Genomic DNA, 19,551 nt, shown 5'->3' on the forward strand with positions numbered 1-19,551 from the left:
GCTCTAAGTGCAGTGGCATAGCAACCACACAAATTTTGGTTTCGTTCTGATAATTCTTATTTCTTTTATTTTTTTCCGTCTCCTTTTCAGTGCTGAATGAAGTTAAGTGTTATAATGGATAAAGTGAAATACAGATCAGTGATTTGGGTTCCTCTTTCTGCAAGAGAAAAGACCCAAAAAATGGTCGCTGTTTATGGAAAATACTGCCCAGGTTAGTGTCGTTGCGCACATTGGTAAAACAATTCAAATGTGGAAGACCCTCAGTGCATGATGAAGAGAAATTCCAGAAAACTACTGTAACAGAAGAGGATTGTCGCAAAAATTTAGGCATTAATCCAAGAAGATCACAGTATTAGTGCCAAAGAACTAGCTGCAATGCTCCAAAGTAGTGTGGGGTCTATGGAGAACATTATCCATGACCAGTTGCATATGAGTAAAGTCTCTTCAAGATGGGTTCCTAGACTTCTGACCCTTACCAGAAGAAGGAAAGAGCACAATATACACATGAAATGTTGCTAGGAAAAACTGAAATATTGACGCATCCTGCTTATTCTCTCCCACCCTCGGATTCCTTCCTCTTTGCTGCCCTGAAGTACCTTCTTCGTGAAAAACACTTTGTTGCTTATGGCGATTAAATGGTTTCTGCTACCGAATGGTGGTCAGTAAGACAGTCAGAGGACTTCTGCAAAACTGGCCTGCGGAAATGTATTGAAAGGTGACAAAAAATGTGTCATTTTGTCTGGCAACTATGTTGAAAAAGTGTAATACATAGTGTTTGTTTCAACTTTCTATCACAACTATTTCTGGATGAATATCCAGAAATAGTTGTGAATATCAATCTTTTCTGAACCCCCACCCCTTGTATATGCGAAAGCGCCTAAAAAACGATAGAAATTTTTGTTTTCAATACTAACTGATATGCCAGCGAAGCGTCTTCCCTCTCGAATCATGTCGGGTTCGCCGTTACATTAAAACGACAACAGGATTTTTCGACAGGGTTGAAGACGAAAACAGGATTCTATTTCTGAATACAATAAACCGATCGGCTTGAGCTTATGATTCAGTTTTTAATCTTCCAAAAATATTACCATCCGTGAGAACCAATATTTATCCTGATCAAAGAAGCAGACAAATGAATAAAACCGGGTGTGAAAATAACAGGCATTCAAAATAAAAAAGGTCAAGCAATCACAACATTCGGAATAGCACGTAATTACTGCAAAGTAAAAACAAGACGTTAAGAGTTCTTTGTATAGCACGGCTGTTTTCCTCTGATAAGAATATATGACTGTTCAAGCGAAACTTCCTGTTGAATGACGCATAAACAAGTCAAGTCGTATAATAAAACTGAACGGTGATATATTTATCTAAGAAAAACTGTCTCGGCTTCTCACACGAGATATTTTTGACACACGATAGTCTATATAAAATCAGACATTTACAAAATATATGTGCCAACAGCTAATAACAGAATATTGATAACTAGAAAAAGGAAAACGTTCCCTCCCTCACATCTGTAAAGTGATAACATTCAGCAGGTGCACGTGCTGAGAGCGCAATAGGGTAAAGTCGAACACTATAGGTGCATCCCACCTACGTTTCAAAAGCAGCTGCCTGCTTTTTACCAACTCCTAAACTATGAATAAATAAAAATATTCAAACATATAATAAAAGAAAAGTTAACTCTTAGCTTCTGTGCTAATTTCGAACCAACTTGTGATAAAGTTCACATTGTGCACCATATTAGAAAAAAAAAATTGACATTACAAGTAACATTGCGTTTAGGAATAATACTCGCGTTTCGAAACTGGTTTCGCAATTTCTTAATTACAGACTTAAATGAAAAATAAAATGCGTCAAACAGTAAATTACAAGTCATGTAATGTGCGCTGTGCGTTACACTTCAGCCGTGATAATTTTTATTTCTTAAAAAATAATGATTTAAAGATATGTTTAAAAGTTACTTTAAAATATATTTTTCTGTGATTAATAAACGTGAAAATTAAAGAATTATCTGGTTATAAATTAACTAATAATATATATAATAGTAATTATTTATCCATTCCTGTACACACCTCACAATATTCACTGAATGGAATGTTTTCCTGACACTATTTGCCTTTCAAGACTTTTTTTTTTAGGTGTGGTCTTGGTCTCCAATACTTTAACTGAATTCCAAATGTGGTCTAACAAGGGCCTTGTTATAATAGGATTAAGACGTCCTTATCTCTACTAGCAAACATTGGATAAATCATCGATAGAACATCATGGGCCTTCCTTGCAACCTGTCTACAATGCTCGGAGAATTTAATGTCTGACCGTAGCTCTGACCATAACTCCCAAGTCCCTTTCTTCCGCTACTGCCTTTAGGTAAACTCCACCAAGTGTATTGGGGTTGCTGTTTCCCAGATGTAAGACCCTGCATTTTTCTGAATTAAAGTAAAGATGCCACTCTTTTGACCATTTCTGAAGTCTATCTAGGTCATTCTGAAGCTCTGCTTTTTTGGCGTTGATCGTTAACTACTCTACCGATCTTTACATCATCTGCAAATTTAGACATCACACCCTCTATCCCTTCATCAATGTCATTTAAGAAAACTAAAAACAACAGTGGTCCCAATACCGATCCTTTGGGGAATCCCACTTACTACAGTAAATCAATCTGAAGAACAAGCAATTATCACAACCCTCTGCCTCCTATCCTGAAGCAATCCTGCTGTCCACTAAAGATTTTTCCTGTGATCCCAACCTGTTCCAGCTTATAGAGTAACTGCCCATGTGGAACTATGTCAAATGCTTTGTTGGAATCTAAATAAACAATGTCGAAATTATTCCCTAAATCTAGCTTATGTCAAAATAGCTAACCAGATTTGTTAAACATGATTTTCCCTTTACAAAACCATGCTGTGTATCTTTCAAATTTTCATTTCTATCTAAATGATTCTGAATTCCAACCTAGATCATTGCCTCCATGGTTTTCCTACTAGACTGAGCAGTTAGTAATTTACCACTACACTCTTAGAACCTCCTTTATGTAATAGCAATAGATTGGCACTTTTCCAATCCAACAAAATCACTCTGAGTCCAGAGCATCACTGAACTCGGGAGAGATTAGCCTTATTCTCATAATTAGCCTTAATGTTTCAATGCACTCGCTTGCCACCTCCCTTAAAATTATAGCATATATATATATATATATATATATATATATATATACACCATCAACCCCAGGAGCCATACTCACCTGTAGGCTCAAAAGTTGTTTTTTCATTAAATAATCATAGATGAAATTTCAATATCATTAATTACATATTTTTCAACTACACTCCCATAATTTCTCATTGACATAAAGGGTTTTTCCTTCTGTAAATATCAATGCAAAGTAACTTGAGTTCATTTGCAACATCAGCTGGGATATCCCACATTCATTACATAAGGGTCCTATTCGATTTGTCCTCTTCTTTGCATTTATATATGTCAAGAATTCCTTATCCCCCCCTCTTTGCCAGCCTAACCTTTTCTGTGGCAGTATTACAGATCAATTTGTAGCTGTCATAGGCTTCAGTACTTTTTATTGCTCTGTAACTCTTTCATGCCATCTTTTTCTGCTCAAATAATCTGGAAACTTCATTATTCATCCAACTTGGAATCCTCCTTGTGGAGGATCTTTTTAATGCCTTGAAATACACATTAAAGGCTTCTGTGATTAATGTTTTAAAAGTATACAATAATTCAATTGTATTCACTATCTGTGAGAGTTAATAGAGGCATGTAGCACCCATCTAGCAACAAATGTTGTTATTTTTTATTTTTTAGGAGCATTAGCAACTAAAGCCATATTGCTCCAGGATATGCGGTGGTCCTTCCCTCACCTTTCCGCATCCTCCGTATTTGGTGGTGACGGGCTCGAACCCCGGTCTAATCAAGAAGCGTGTGCTATGCACTGCTGCTCCTTCCCACCTGGCTACGGAGGCGCTAGCAACAAATACAAAATACCCAATATCCTTCCTAATGAGGTAGAACACTCACTGAAGAAAATGAAGAATCAAAAAGCCCCAGGTGAAGATGAAGTTACTGTAGGGTAGTTAAAATTGGTAGGAAGAGACATGACACAGACGCTGGCAAGACCCTTCACAAAATACATTAGGAAAGGTGTGATGCCTAAGGAGTGGAATAATGCAATCAGAATTCTGCTGTATAAGAAAGGAGATAAATCAGAAATTATAGACCAATTAGCATGTTGTCCCACATCTACAAGTTGTTCACAAGTATCTTTACTAACAGATTAGAAAAAATACTCAATGAAAATCAACCGAAAGAGCAAGTTGGTTTTCGGACAGGATTCTCAACTAGGGATCACCTACACATAATAACACAGCTAAGAGAGAAAGAAAATGAATATAAAACACTATTATGCCTGGCATTTGGGGATTATGAAAAGGTATCAGATTTTGAAGAAAATATATGAGAACGCTACATCCTTTATTAGACTAGACAAAGACAGTAGCAAATTTAAAATTGAGAAATGAATTCAACAAGGGAACAATATCTCTGAAGTCCTTCACTGCTGCCCTTGAAGAAGCTTTCAGAAGACTGAACTGGTCACAGAAAGGAGTCACAATACGAATGGAGAGTACTAAAACAATTCACAATTTGTAGATTCCCAAAGAATTAGAGGAAGATCTTAATCAGTTATGCTGGGTTAGTAAGGATTTCAGACTAAAGATGAATATGATTAAAACAAAAGTAATGATGAACAAGTATACCACAGGAAGGGATATAATCATTAAAGGAGCAGAAATTGAAAAGGTGGATTCAAATACTTATCTTGGACAAGTCATTAGCTGTAACAATGATAAATCGCTGAAAATCAAGAGAAGAATAAATTTCAGATGGATAGCATTTAGAAATATAGTCACATACTGAGGAGCAATATCCTAATTTGTCAGAAATGTAAAATATTGAACTATACAGCAAAGAATGGAACAAATTATTATTATTATTATTATTATTATTATTAATGGCCATATGGTACAAGGAAGCCTGAGGCTTATGCTGCACCAGCCAAAAAAAAAAAAAAAAATTCCCAAGTTACCCCCTGAGAGAGAGAGAGAGAGAAGTAGAAAGGAATCACCAAGAAAGAGAAGAACATTAGGAATCAGACTGTTCTTATCAAAACTAAAGAATTAAATGGATTTGGGCAGGAAACAACTCAAAAACATAACAGATGGACTAAGAAAATAACAAAATGGTACCGAAGAAGAGCCAAAAGATAACTTGGAAAACAACAATGGAGATGGACAGATGAAATTCAAGAGTTTGTGGGCAGTAAATGGATGGCCATTGCACGAAACAGAAGAAACTGAAAAGTTGCTGGAGCGGCATTCATCCTGCAGTGGATTGAAAATGGCTGATGATGTAGCACCTTAAGCCATTGTATTTCCTTTCCTGAAATTATAACCCATTCCTTTAAATACCCTCTGTTCATCGTCCACCATAGAACTTTAGAATCACTTCCCGCTACTGATTCCTGTACTGTCAGCATTATTATCTCATATGGTTTGTGGATGAATATCAGGTCTAGAATGTTCTTTACCCTATTACTTTCCCTCACATGTTGATACAAATAAAAATCATCTAGTTGATTTAAAAATTTTGTCCCCATGTCTAGTTTCCTTCCCATTTACACCAATCAATTTGAGGCAAATTAAATCATCCATAATAAGAATTCACACTTACTTGCCATTCCATTTGCATGTAGAGGCTCTCATCATAATCTTCACAATCATCTAGCCTGTAGATTACTCCCACTCTCATTATACCTTTGCTACCATCTTGCACCATACAGAGTCTACACTAGCATGCAAAACGTTTGAATCTGGGAAAGTTTTCATAGCTCTCAGGATGCTTTTCATAAGAAGCATGACCCAGTCACCTGTTCTATGTGCCCTATCCTTCCTAAATACATTGTACATACTATACAGAAAATCATCATCCCCTATTTCTAGGTGGCACCACCTTTCCATAAGCCCTATTATGACAGCTTTACTTGTCCTAACCAGCACTTCGAATTCATTCATTTTATTGAAGACACTTCTGACATTACTGTATAGACAATTAAGACAGTGTTCTTGTATAGTTAACTACTCTAACACACCCCTTGAAATTATTTAAGCTTGCTTCTTTGGCATTAGTTAACTGCTCATTTGAAACATTTCTTCCCTCAGCAGATCATACTAACATGATCTGTTGCAGTAACAGCAAGAACTCTTGAGGTATGTGCAAGTATTACTTTGACCAACATTATCAGATAAATGTGTATCTATATCACCCTTCTAACTAACAGTTAGAATCTTGCTAAACTATCAGTTTTCCTGAACCTTTAAGGTATCCTCAACGATACTGGCAAAAAACTCTTGTACCACCTTTGTTTAAATGTATCCCATCTGTACAAGCAGATTCCTTCTACCTACAAGTACAGGCCAAGCTGATAAAAATTCTTGCAAAGTCCAAGTCTTGAGTTAATCCACAAGGCTTTCAGCAAATAATCCTTCCTATCATGCCTGGGCAGAATTGCAGTGCTTGTTAACCAAAAGCATACCCCCCCCCAACCTGGCTGTACTATATTAAAATTCTACAACCCCTATAACTGAAAGGCACTATTCTTAACATAGGACAGCCAGGCTGGGGGGGGGTATGCTCCATTATTTTCCCCACAACAGAAGTTAAACTAACAGATTTGTAATTACTCATGTCACCCTATGATCCCCATTTGTGAACTGGGGATACATTTGTACATCTCCAGTCCCCACGGACTGGAGATGTGCAAATGATTCTCCCAACCCCCAAGTCCAATGATGCTAATTATTATTGCTAAGGGTTTACTTGCTTCCTTTGTTGCCTCCTTTAGTATAGCTGGATAAATCCCATCCACCTCAGGTGCCTTTCTTAATGTTTAACTTCAACAATCTCCCCCCCCCACTTTGCTCTCAGTTATTACAAAATCATTAGTAGAGGCATATGATGCAAGAAAGCAAGCTTATGCAGCATCAGCCAAAAAAAAAAAAAAAAACCACTCCCATTTCACCCCTCCGTTCAATCAAAATACCTGTCCAGCTGAGCCTTAAATTTATTTAGGCTATCAACTTCCACAACAAGGTATGGAAGTCTATTCCACCAACCAACTACCCGCTGGCTAAAGGCAAATTTCCGCACATCTATCCTACATCTGTCTTTCCTCAATTTGAATTTAACTGCCTGTTAGAGTTTGATAAACATCTGGCCTTCCCCTCCCTAAATAACCCCTCATATGTGAATGTAGATGCAAAATACTAATTTAGTTTGGCAGATATCTGAGAATAATCATCTACAGTCAAACCATTGATGGACTAATCTGATTCAACCCCTTCCTCTTAGAGTTTATATAAGTAAAGAAGCCTTTGCTGTTTTTCTTTGCATCCTTTGCCAAAGATTTATAATCTGCCTTTGCTTGCCTAACCCCCCCTTTGTGACTTGAAGATAACTTCATGAGATCCTAATCTCTGTTATTCCATAAGATTTCATTTTCGTTCCTTTTGGTTTTTATGTCTTCCGCATGATAATATATCTTCTCATTTATTTAACTTATTTCTTTCAGGGCTTTTTACACCTCAGATAGCCTCCTCCCAATGGGAAGAGTGATTTAACTTGAACAATTTATCCTTCATTATGCTCTCAGTTATTACAAAATAATTTAGCTTCATGTTAGAATTTAATAAGCTGTGTCCTCCACTTCCCTACAGAATTCCTCATAATAAAGGATCCATAGAATTGGCAGAGATTACACCTCTCTCTTAATCTTGAATTTTAGGGGACTCCTGGAATGAATGGCACCAAATTTCCTATGACCTGGCAAAGATTTTTACATTCACCATCGTAGAGTACTGATTTATCTCTAATTAGCACATCCATATGTCTAAGAGAGGAGGAAGCAGCGGAAGAAGCATTAATCATGCATGTGTTAATATTAATAAGGCAAAATGAATGAAGAAAGCAGAATTTTTCTGCATCAGACAAAAAAAAAAACATAGTAATAACATTAATAATAGTTGCCCTACAGTGACTACTGCAAGGTCTTGACCCCCACAGCTGGCTGATAGAGACACAGTGAAGATATGCAAAGTCACACGACACTGACACTTCCTAGAAGCAACCATGGAAAAGGAGAAGACTACCATCAAAGTTGAGAACGTCATAACCGATCCTATTAGAAAAGAAATCTTCCAGGGAGATGACCTGAGCCCACTAGATTCAGTCTAGCACTCAACCCACTATCCACAAACCCAAAAACAGCAAGTATGGCAACCTGGAATCGACTCTTGATCACTGAAGAGTTTGGCACTGACATCGGGATGCAATTTGGCCTATACAAATGCAAGACCCATGGATTACATCAGGGGAACCCAATCAGTCAAACTACCAGCTGAAGACTGATGAAGAGATTGAAGTCACGACAGAGGGAGAGATTTAAAAATATCTGTTAGATATTTTTAATATTGTTAGAATGCAAAGAGTTCAATTCTTGTCTGACTGAGAAATACAATCAGAGACTGAGAAGCCTGCTAAAAACAAAGCTGAATGGCAGGAACATGGTCAGAGCCATAAACTCCTATGAAGTCCCAGTACTAAACTCCTTCAGAATCATAGATAGGATCAATGCCGAGCAGGAGGAGGAGATTATAAGATCAGTCAGGATAATGATAACCAGGAGCCACCAACAGCACTCAAAGTCGGCCAGAGAGACTGACCACAGCCCGGAAAGAAAGAAGGAAGGGCTTGACAGACCTCACCAAACAACAGAAGGTGATTAAGAACCTGAGGGATTACTTCCAGTAAAACCCAGCAACATGCATCTACAAAGCCATAATGAAGATAGACAGATAGCACTCAACCTCAACAGAGACCAGTCACACAGACATAAGAAACAAAGACAGAAAGATGGTGCTCCATGACAGACACTACAATGACTGTCACAAAGTTATATAGATAAGATGGCTTTCAGTGTATGAATGGGAAGCTCTTCCCCAAGACCGAAGGATTCCTGCTCGCCATCCAAGACCAGGTAATCAACACCAGGAACTACATCACCAAGAACCCCAGGGTGGCAGACAACACATGTCAACAATGCCACCTAGCCCCAGAAACAATTGGATGCACACTACAGGATGCACGGTGAGCACACAGATGGAGTACGCTCACAGACATGACCAGGTTGCCACGATAATATCCTTAATTTATCATTATGTTCCAATGATGATATATTAGAAGTCAGCACAAAAATACAAGCTGATCAAAGGAAGTGCACCAAATTACAAATACAAACCCCCAAACTGTACTAGAATCCCTCCTACTCATAAATTATAGTAGGACCTTCTTCCCATAATAACATATAAGACGATCCTGCAGAACACACACCAGACATAGTTCTAATTGACAAAAGAAAATGGCTACCTACCTGACTGACATAGCAATGTCCAACACCAGCAACATCCAGAAAACCTACAGGGCAAAGATCAAAAAGTACACAGACCTAAGACAGAAAGTCAAAGAAATGTAGCTTATAGAACAAGTAATGCAAGGAATGCTCATCCCAATCACTGTGTCAACCATCAGCATGGTGCCAAAGAGCCTCCATAAAAACCTAGCACAACAGGCCTCCCAGAGAACAATATCTGTGGAACTTCAGAAAGCTGCAATCCTAAATACCTGTAAAATAGTCAGACAGATCTTGACTGACAGTAATAATAATAGCAACTGGACACAACTACTATATGCACTTGGTACCAGTACCTGTAACGGGGCAGAAAAAAAAATCCCATAAGGAGATAGATAGTAATAATAATAATTAAATAACTGTGAAATTGTCAAGGAATTGGAGCACGGTCACTGATATGTGTCCTCTGTGAGGTTTACAATGTAGCATCATCTGTTTCATATGATTTGAAGCATAAGAGATAAAACACCCACCCCTCCTCACAAAGGGGGGAGGTTCCATTTCCATTACGGAAAGAATGTTATGAAGAGAATATTTCTCCTAATTACTCTTTTTCCATCTTTAACCTTCCCTTATGTGCACTCTCAATTTAACAAAGATGCTCAGATAGCATCTGTGAGACACCCCTTTTTTGTTTTAATTATAAAAAATCAAATTTTAGCTTTTTTACTGAATTGAAAATGGTGATCTACAATATAATTTGGGGCTAGAGCCTCGGGTTATGAAAGAAGTTAACTTACGTACAAGTTAGTGCAATAGTATCATTTCTTATGTAGTTATAAATTGGCATCATTTAAGTATATCTCATATTGTGAATACCCTCACGAGTTACCATGATATTGCACTACTTCGAATAAGTAATGCTTCACCATATAAGACTAGTGTTACTTTAATGCTCACCATAGGAGAAGACTATTGTTACGTTAACAGTCTTCTATGGTGAAGCATTACTTATTCAAGGTAGTACAATATCGTGGTAACTCATTGTGAAGGTATTCACAATATGAGATATACTTAAATGATGCCAATTCGTAACTACTTGTTGGCTACATAAAGATATGATGCTACTACACTAACTTGTATAAGTTAACTTCTTTCGTAATCTGAGGCTCTAGCCCTAAATCATGTTGTAATCTAAATTACCTTACGCCATCAGGCATCTCTCATATTGTGGAGTTATACTTCACAAATGGGTTGTCATCATTGCAACACCAGGGTACCTACCCACCCACTGATGAGGAGCCAATAAGCTCCAAAACGGTGCTGTATGGGTGGTGAGAATAAGTAACAACAGTCTTCTTCTACTTATTTGAGGTAGTGCGATATCATGGTAGCTCGTTGTGAAGATATTCACAATATGAGATGTACTTAAATGATGCAAATTCGTAACTACTTAAGTAGTTGGCTATTTACAGAAATGCCATTGCACTAACTTGTACGTAAATGGTGATCTATTAATTATGATTTGCTAAACTCAATTAAAAAATATTGGACAAATTGAGAGAAACCAATAATTATAAGAAGAAAAAAGTTTTTAACCTATTTTTTTTTAATTTAAATTCCCTGATCCCCCAAATAGAAATAATGATGATCACATGGCATCTGGTGGGCACAATGTGAGCATCTTTATTTTTGTCAGCTGTTCATTTAGCCAGCAAAACAAAGCTCTATGGCAAGATTAGGCACGTGTTGCTGCCTCACCAATGCCATGTGGATATAGGAATTGCCTAGAAAAAAGACAGATGCTCTTGCTCACCTGGCATCTACTAGATTCCAACTAAAAAAAAAAAAAAAAAAAAAAAAAATTCATAATTTATAGTATATTGAAATTAAAACAGAAAATACTGTACAACCAGTTAGATGGGTACACAGGATTTGATTTTATTTACAAATTTAAAAAATTACAGAAAAAATTTTAAAATGTGGCATCTGTCTGATGTCATACTAGTAACAGAAGGTTAACTAAGATAGCTCTTTTATTACTCAAGCTTTTGCTCAATTTACTTGAGTTTGCTCATATTAACAGATTTGTTTGCTTTGTGTTTTGTTTAGTATGATATAAACTTAGTTCCTGGATACAGTGATTAGTATCAGATGCACAAAGCATCAAAAACAAATGTTGAGATTATTACTATAATTAATACCACTCATATACCTCGCAAAATTAATAATAAAGTTTATTAATCCCCTAAATCACTATACAATTTAAGGTGACGTTTCAGGCATCTTAAAGATACCCATCATCGGACAATGCTGTTGGGGACAGAGAAATAAAGGGTTACAAATTTGAATGTTACAATAACAATTACCAGTATTACAATTACATATACTGTATACAATTCCAATAAGTTAATTAATTGTGGATAATAAGTCTAGAGTTTGAATTACCATTACGACAGATATTAAATTCAGTAAAACCAAATATATAAAGATTACATTCTTACCTGCTATCAGACTGCTCTTGCCGATGTTTCCAGAAATCTGAACTGCATACAGGCAAGGGGTGCTGCCAGCAGTTAATTTATAAGTGAGGGATTAAGATCATTAGTCAATGGAATGTTGCCAAGTTTTCTACCCTGAATCCAGTGGTTCTTGTGTAGTGGTAACCTTTGCTCTCATAATCCGAACATCAGGGTTGGTGTGCAAGCTAGTTTTGGGGGTTTGTAAGAGGTTGTATGTGGGCAGCTCCTCTGGACTATTTTCTTTTCTTGGTTTTCATTTCTTTTTCCATTTTCTTTACAAAAAGATCAAAATATTGTGAGTTGAATTCAACTCCCTGTTGATTGCTGAGGCTCCATATATTTTTATGAAGAAAGCTTCTTTAAATTTCCTCTTTTATTGGTTGTCAGTAAAAAGGATTCTGGTGCTATTGAAATCCCAAGTATCATCCTGTGTCAGACTTTAGGACTCTTCCACATTGTACATCTTTTTTATGCTCTGATTCTGCAGTTTAGCCTTCTGTATTATTCTCCTATGTATGTTATTATAATATTCAAATTTCTAACCCTTTATATTTCTCTGTCCCCCCAACAGCATAGTCTGATGACGGGTATTGGCAAGATGCCTGAAACATTGCCTTAAATTGTATAGTGATTTAGGGGATTAGCTTCAAATAGTATAAGAGTGGTATTAATTATAGTAACAATCTTAATGGAAAACAACCAGGTAATGTCCTTCTCTAACTATAATAAACAAAATTTTGCATTTCTGCATGTAAAAAAAAATATATGGTTTAGTTTTTTTTTTTCTTTTATTAATTAATAAAGCTATATATTGTGGTGCACAGAGTACAATAAATTTTTTAATGCCTGACCAAAACTTAAGGGAAGACAGAGATGGAAATAGAAATGTTATTTTGAAGACTATTGTCTGTATCCATTCATGGGTCAAATGATATGTATAACAATTCTTTTTAACCAATTAAAAGGGTGAAAATTAAGAAAGAGAGACATCGCTATCAGTTAACTTCAATTGTTTTCTAAACACAAGCTTATTTTTTTCTTGCAAATATGATATGATGAACATATATGTTAAATATATATTAAATATTTTTTATATATCATATTGACAAGCATTAGCAATTAAATATGTTTAAACTTCATTTGCTATGATAGGATTTAAAGATATGCACCATATTTCCATAAATAACCTGTATGTAAAGCTACTTCCACATTTTTGGCAACCTTCCAGGTATAATGATCACTTTCCTGTACAGGAGGTAAAGTCAGACACACCTCCCACCATTTAGACATCTAAATCTTTTCTACATCTATGTTGTAAGGAGGTAAAAATGCATATACAGTATAATCAATACTGTCTAGATGCTAATATACTTTCACTTGCTAAGGAATACATTGATAAATACAGAGTGCCCAAAAAAATATATTCAATAATGCATTTGAAAGAATAACACCTTTCAAAAAGAGAGGTCAACACATACATCAAATACAATATAATACCATCTAAGTAACAGGATTTATGGATATAAATGCCTACTGGGTTTTTGAAATGAGGCCAAGAAGAGCTACTAAGCATAAAGAAAATAACAGGTAATGCAATATAACATCTTGTCCAGCAACAAAAAAATAAATAAAAATCTGGATGATTTTTCACAGGATGATTTTCATGTTGTGTGGGCTGAAAAACCTAAAATAAATAGGTCTACTCTTTTCGCTCAAGATTTGCTAACTACAGCCTCACTTAAAGAGGACTTGAGAAATTCCTCCATTCACTAATAAGTATCAAACTAAGACCTCTTAAAATTAGTGAAAAGCAGTTATCTATGCCAACTGAACTGCCACACAGAGGATCCTCACAATGTCACAAACACACAAAAAAAAAATTATAATCATAATTTTAATGAGACTGGAGCTTGTTGCTCAGATCAGTACTATGTATTAGTCTATAGAAGTGTGTGTTCATAGGTCAATTTTCATAACAGGCTGAAAAAAAAAACTTTAACTCATGGGCAAAACCCTATTGAAGAGCACCACAATTTTCACACTGAATTCTGTATATCAAATTATATATGGAATTCATAAGGACTTGATTCCATATATCAAAAAATGATATGTTGAAACAGATTTAGTACTTTCAGCACTAAGTGAGAATACTTTTTTTTTTAGGCCAAACAGGTATTACTGACAATTATATACACACCTATTTGCACAAAACATAAGAACTTTTTTTTTAATCAATTAACTTTGCAACGGAATGCAAGTGAATATGCTCTTGACATTGAATTAGCATCAACAGTTTCCCTCTGAACATTTTCGAATGCTTAACACTTGTACTTGTGATATCCAAACTGTCCAATTTCTCTCCAAAATTTAAAGTTCTTCCCCTTTACAACAGATATGTCCCACATTCACAAATTATCATCTAAACTCTAATGGTTCTGAAAATTCTCAATATTGTAAGCATGAAGTCAAGAACATTGTTTGGCAGTGTGGAACCTCCAACATGTTGATATAAAAAGCAGCCATCTAATCAAAAAAATAGCGAGCATCTTGTCTACAAGTCCCAGATTATTAGGAAAATTAACATCCCTCATGATAATACATATGTATCTGCCTATCCACTCCACTGAAGTGGTATGGATAGGCAGATATGAACTTTCTCGATTTACTCCAACTATAATATAATCAATTTTAATTAGTGTAAAAACCAAGTAACTCAATTTTGTGAATTGTACACACTTGGAAACAGTTGATATATTACATAATTTATGACCCTTAAAATTTATATATTTATTTCTGGGATACTGTTTATATCTGTGGTGTGAGGAAAGAAGAAAACTGATCATATCACCCAATTTATAAAACAAATCTGGTATTCTACCATTACACAATCCCAAAATTAATATCAGACCTTATATCAAAACAAATTCAGCAAAAAAGGAGGGGCAGTTGAGAATTCAAACTTATCAATGTTATCACAATACACATTTCAAATACTTATCTCCTAAAAGTGGAGCACAAGCAGACTTGGTGATTTATGACCTGTGCTTCCCTCACTTCCACTAGGGCCCCACTAGCACCTCACAGAGAACCAAAAGTGCAGCACGCCCACACTAAAACTGTACAGATATTGTTTTGTACATTTTGTTTTGTCCTGATTTTGGAAAACTTTAAAATAAAAGCATTTATTAGCACAAACTCAGAAGTTTTGAAATTAACATTCCCATAATATGGCATGGCTTAATTTCTCTTGAAACTTGCTTCCAAATCCATATGATTAAATCATGAGTAGAGAAATTAAAACTCAGCATATTTTAAAATGATCACCTAGAAAAAAAAGAGTGCAATTTTTTGTTGATTCAATGTATGAACTAAAATTATGATCTATGTAAATGAAGAAAACCAGCAGTCCTAACACTGTTATGCATCAGTCAAGCAAGCCCAACTGGCCCATTTACCCCCTGGTGAACAACTGATATGTGGGCCAATGAATGAAGATTCACTGGTCCACTTACAGTAACAAGAAGATAAGCAGAGAAATATACCTTATCTAGCACCAACAGGGTTCATAATTATTGCAAATTTTTCTACCTATAGATTATTTAATTATCTGTTTACAATATTGCAGAAATTAATGGTATAAAATTATGAAGTTGAAAATATAAACATATGCTTTAAAAAAAAATCTCAACAGTACATTAAAAAACAATGGTAAGGTAAACAACAGTATTACCAATTTTTTTTTTTTTTTTTTTTTTTTAAGTGTGGCCACCATTCCCCCAGGGCTGGGATGGAAGAATAACTGTGGAGGATAAATGGGTCACCGAATAAAGATATATGAGAAACAGAAATGTGCCTTATCTAGCACTGACAGGTGTAATAATTATTAAAAAATTTTCTACCTCCAGATTATTTCATTACTTAACTACCATTTTAAAACAATTAAAGATCTAAAATTATGAAATTGACACTGTAAATGTATGCTTTAACAAAAATTTCAACAAACAAGAGTAGACACCTTTTTATAAGTAAATTTCCATCCCAATATAAAAGAAAATTATTTCAGCCACAATTATTGTTATTTATATATTATAATGTAATGTATGATAAGGACAAATAAAAAAAAAAAGTTTTTGATATAGAATGTGAAATTCCAAGATAAACGTGCTTATATAAACTCTATATGAAGTATTCATTACGCTGGAATAAACTGATATGGATAATATAATGTATCACAACATCCGGAATAAACTGATATCGATAATACAATTTATCACATCAAAAAAATACTGTATACATACAGGGGAGTCCTAGTTATCCGAGAATAATTGGTTACAGAAAATTCCACTTAAAACGGGGACCAAATTTTCATAATGTGTATTATGTACTTTTACATTGCAGATGCAGCCCTAGGGTTTTTGGCACTCCTACGCAGAAATGTATTTCCCACCCTTGAGATACTTTAATTAAATATTATTATAATAAAAATTTGAATTTTGGTGCCACCAGACATTGACCCCTATGCCCTGCTTACTAGGCTTACCATGTTCCGCCAGCCCTGGTAAGTAAAAAATTGATTGAAGGAACTGAAAATTTTTTTCCATTTTACGAATAAAGAATGAATCAAAAGTTGTTTGCCATATTTTTTCAGATAAAGTCCAACTTTGTGCTTAACTTTTACTGCACGATGATGAAGAGGGTCGTTCTCACAAAAATATTCAAGTGCTTGGTCAATTTTCTGAAGGACTTCCTTTCATTCATTAATTTTCAAATCCTCATAACTGTGGGGACTCAGATACCAAGGACCCCTGTATATTATTTAACTTGCCACATGTGTGTATGCGTGTGTTGAATTGCTAGTTTTCCTTACAGTAAATACTAGTCTGGGAATGATTTACAATGAGGAAGGGGCTCACATCTGGTGAGTATGGGCTTGGCACACCCAGGGTCCTGAGCTGAATATCATCGTTCTTCTCTTTCTTGGTTGTTCCTTTCTACTTCTGACTCTCTCTCAGGGTAACTCGGGAATTTTTTTTGGTTGGTGCAGCATAAGCCTCAGGCTTCCTTGCGCCATATGGCTAATAATAATAACTAGGAAGTAGGGGCTGCTGATGGTGGTGGAAGAATTATAGAGGGGAGGCTGAATTTGAAAGTTACCCCAGTTTCAAAAAAATAATAATAATAATAAATACAGAAATGTTTTACAATGATAAAAGCTAGAACTACTTTATAAAAAAAAAAGCAAGTCTACCAAGTGACAATGCAGGTTTGTTCACATTTATATACCTGTTAAAAATTATATGCTTTCTCATTTCAATAATTTCTGGTAGAACATAGGTTGTCACATTTCCAATTTTTGTTACCTGACATTTTTTTGACATATTTTAGTTTCTTTCTGTGCTTCCCGTAATAAGTAAAGAGTATATCATGTGCACACATGCATTAAACTAAAAACAGCATTTGCTTTTCTCTAAGCCATCAGCATTCCAAATTTGAATGCCCATCTGCCTCCATCATTTCCTAATTAAAATTTGCATCTGCCTAATTTGAACTTGGCAAATATCCAAGCAAATGTTTGGTTTCAAAAATTCGGCTATTTGAGTCCTTCTCAAATGCATATGCGCTTACTCAGTGCATATGTCTTAACGGGGGGGGGGGGGGGTCTTATTACTCCCTTCTGCCTGAAATGCTGATAGAAAAAAACTTTACCTCAAGTTAACATACAAACATTTCCTAACCTGAGAATAACAAAATCATAGTGCAGGCCCAAAAATTCAAGAACAATGGTGTTGAATGAAAAAAATTTTTCCAACAATTTTTTAATTAAAAAAAAAATTTATTTGAAAGAACAAATAATTGCGTGACCTATAATTACAAGAAACCCTGTATAATTGTGATGAAATAAAAAAAATATTCACAAGCCCTGAGGAAATCTCTAAAGGAAGGAGGGGAGGAGGTTGCAGTCTTTCGATTTGTGGACACGACATCCATTTCATTACATTAATCAAAGTGATGCAAGCAGTGCAAATCTAGATACACATATGGAATGAAGTATTCTTGCAGAAAATAAAAATGCTGCAGCATTAAAAACACCGAATAACACTCACTAACTTTGCATTCGCACAATAGTTGTATTTTACTTCTTATATTAATAATACTAATAAATAACGACCTGAAAAACAGTTATAAGCAGTCTGTGATTTAAACAGTATTTATGGTATTTACGCCCAATTTATAAGAAATTTACTTATATAAATAGCCTGAGAAACGTTTCACATTTTCAATATAGCATAAAATTCTCAGGCACCTATATATTTTCCTATTACTTATGTAACTTTCAGGACTAAATAATAATAAATTCATTAATTCAGCTGAATATCGGCAATGCAGTTACTTAAAATGTACTGCTTGAGGGAAATTAGCCATCAGGTTAATAAGTTTTAGTGAAGTGAATGAAATGTGTGTGTGTGCGTGCATTTGCTAATCTTCCGTTACAATAAACATGTTATTACCGGTTTAACTAAAGATTAACAGATTATACAATAAACATGCTATTACCGGTTTAACTAAAGATTAAAAGATTATACGTGGCATTGCATGGGAGGGGCTATAATATACGCCCATAAAGTTTTTAAAAACTTACCGTGTTGTTTCAGTTGCTCGAAAAACCGGAAGCATTTTTACTCCTTTCATTTGATTCTATATAATCACAGTATATTTCAAGTGCTAAAGGCAATCGTGTCATTTGGCTGTCCACTTAATCTAGTCACACTAGAAGTTTTTTTTTCCCCCAACTTTCCTGAACAAATTAAATATTAACACCAAAGTTAAAGGGGGGAAAAAGTATTTTCCTTTCTGTTATGTAGCCAGTATTTTAATAATACGAATGCACGAATTTTGATTTTGTAACCACTAGAGAAGCGAAGAGGGGAAAAAAAAATCTTAGATAAACTTGATTAAAAACATATAATTGAACTTTCTTGATTATTCATAGTATGTAGAAAAACGAGTGAGACCTCCAGTTTGGGTGGTCAAAAGTTTTCCCTCCTACTACTGATTTCTGTCAAAGATATAAAACCTCAAAATATAAACACAACCACACACCAACGAATAACCAAACGTCTGTAAGACAACACGGTTCACACGCACTTAGAATGTTTTTCTCGTGAATCCACTTTTTTTTTTTTTTTTTTTTGGTCACAGTACCTAGCACCACCTATATTCATTTTCTTAAAAAATACTATAAGGGAACCACATACTTTTACTAATCTGTGAAAGGAACAAAATGCCAATTGACACAAACCAAACTTTAAAAAGATATATGTACAATATATGGCATGGGAACAAGAAGAGTTCCCTCGACGAACACACACACTTCGAGAAACTGTGTGTGTGTGTGTGTCCGTTCTGTGGGTAGCTTAGTTGATATAAGCTACCGTCCTCCCACACAAGGTGGGAAGAGACTAAGTTCGAATCCCATCAATGACGCGAGGAATTTTTAAGGGCCTTTTTCACAAAGTGGGTGAATCAGTTAATCTCAAGTGAGGGTAGTATAGTTTT

At 35.3% G+C, this 19,551-nt stretch overlaps 1 protein-coding gene across 1 annotated transcript in view; it reads right to left on the bottom strand.

The window, feature by feature from the left end:
• The window catches only part of LOC150082462 (piezo-type mechanosensitive ion channel component-like), an 861,219-nt gene extending 842,097 nt beyond the window's left edge, over nucleotides 1-19,122 (bottom strand). The window contains 1 exon segment of the mRNA XM_090377768.1: nucleotides 18,635-19,122. The gene's annotated coding sequence lies outside the window, so the exon portion shown is untranslated.
• Between the last annotated feature and the right edge of the window lie 429 nt (nucleotides 19,123-19,551).

This window comes from Mastigoproctus giganteus, chromosome 7 (assembly GCF_048544385.1).
Source record: "Mastigoproctus giganteus isolate SK-2022 chromosome 7, ASM4854438v1, whole genome shotgun sequence".
In the NCBI taxonomy this organism is placed as follows: Eukaryota; Metazoa; Arthropoda; class Arachnida; order Uropygi; family Thelyphonidae; genus Mastigoproctus; species Mastigoproctus giganteus.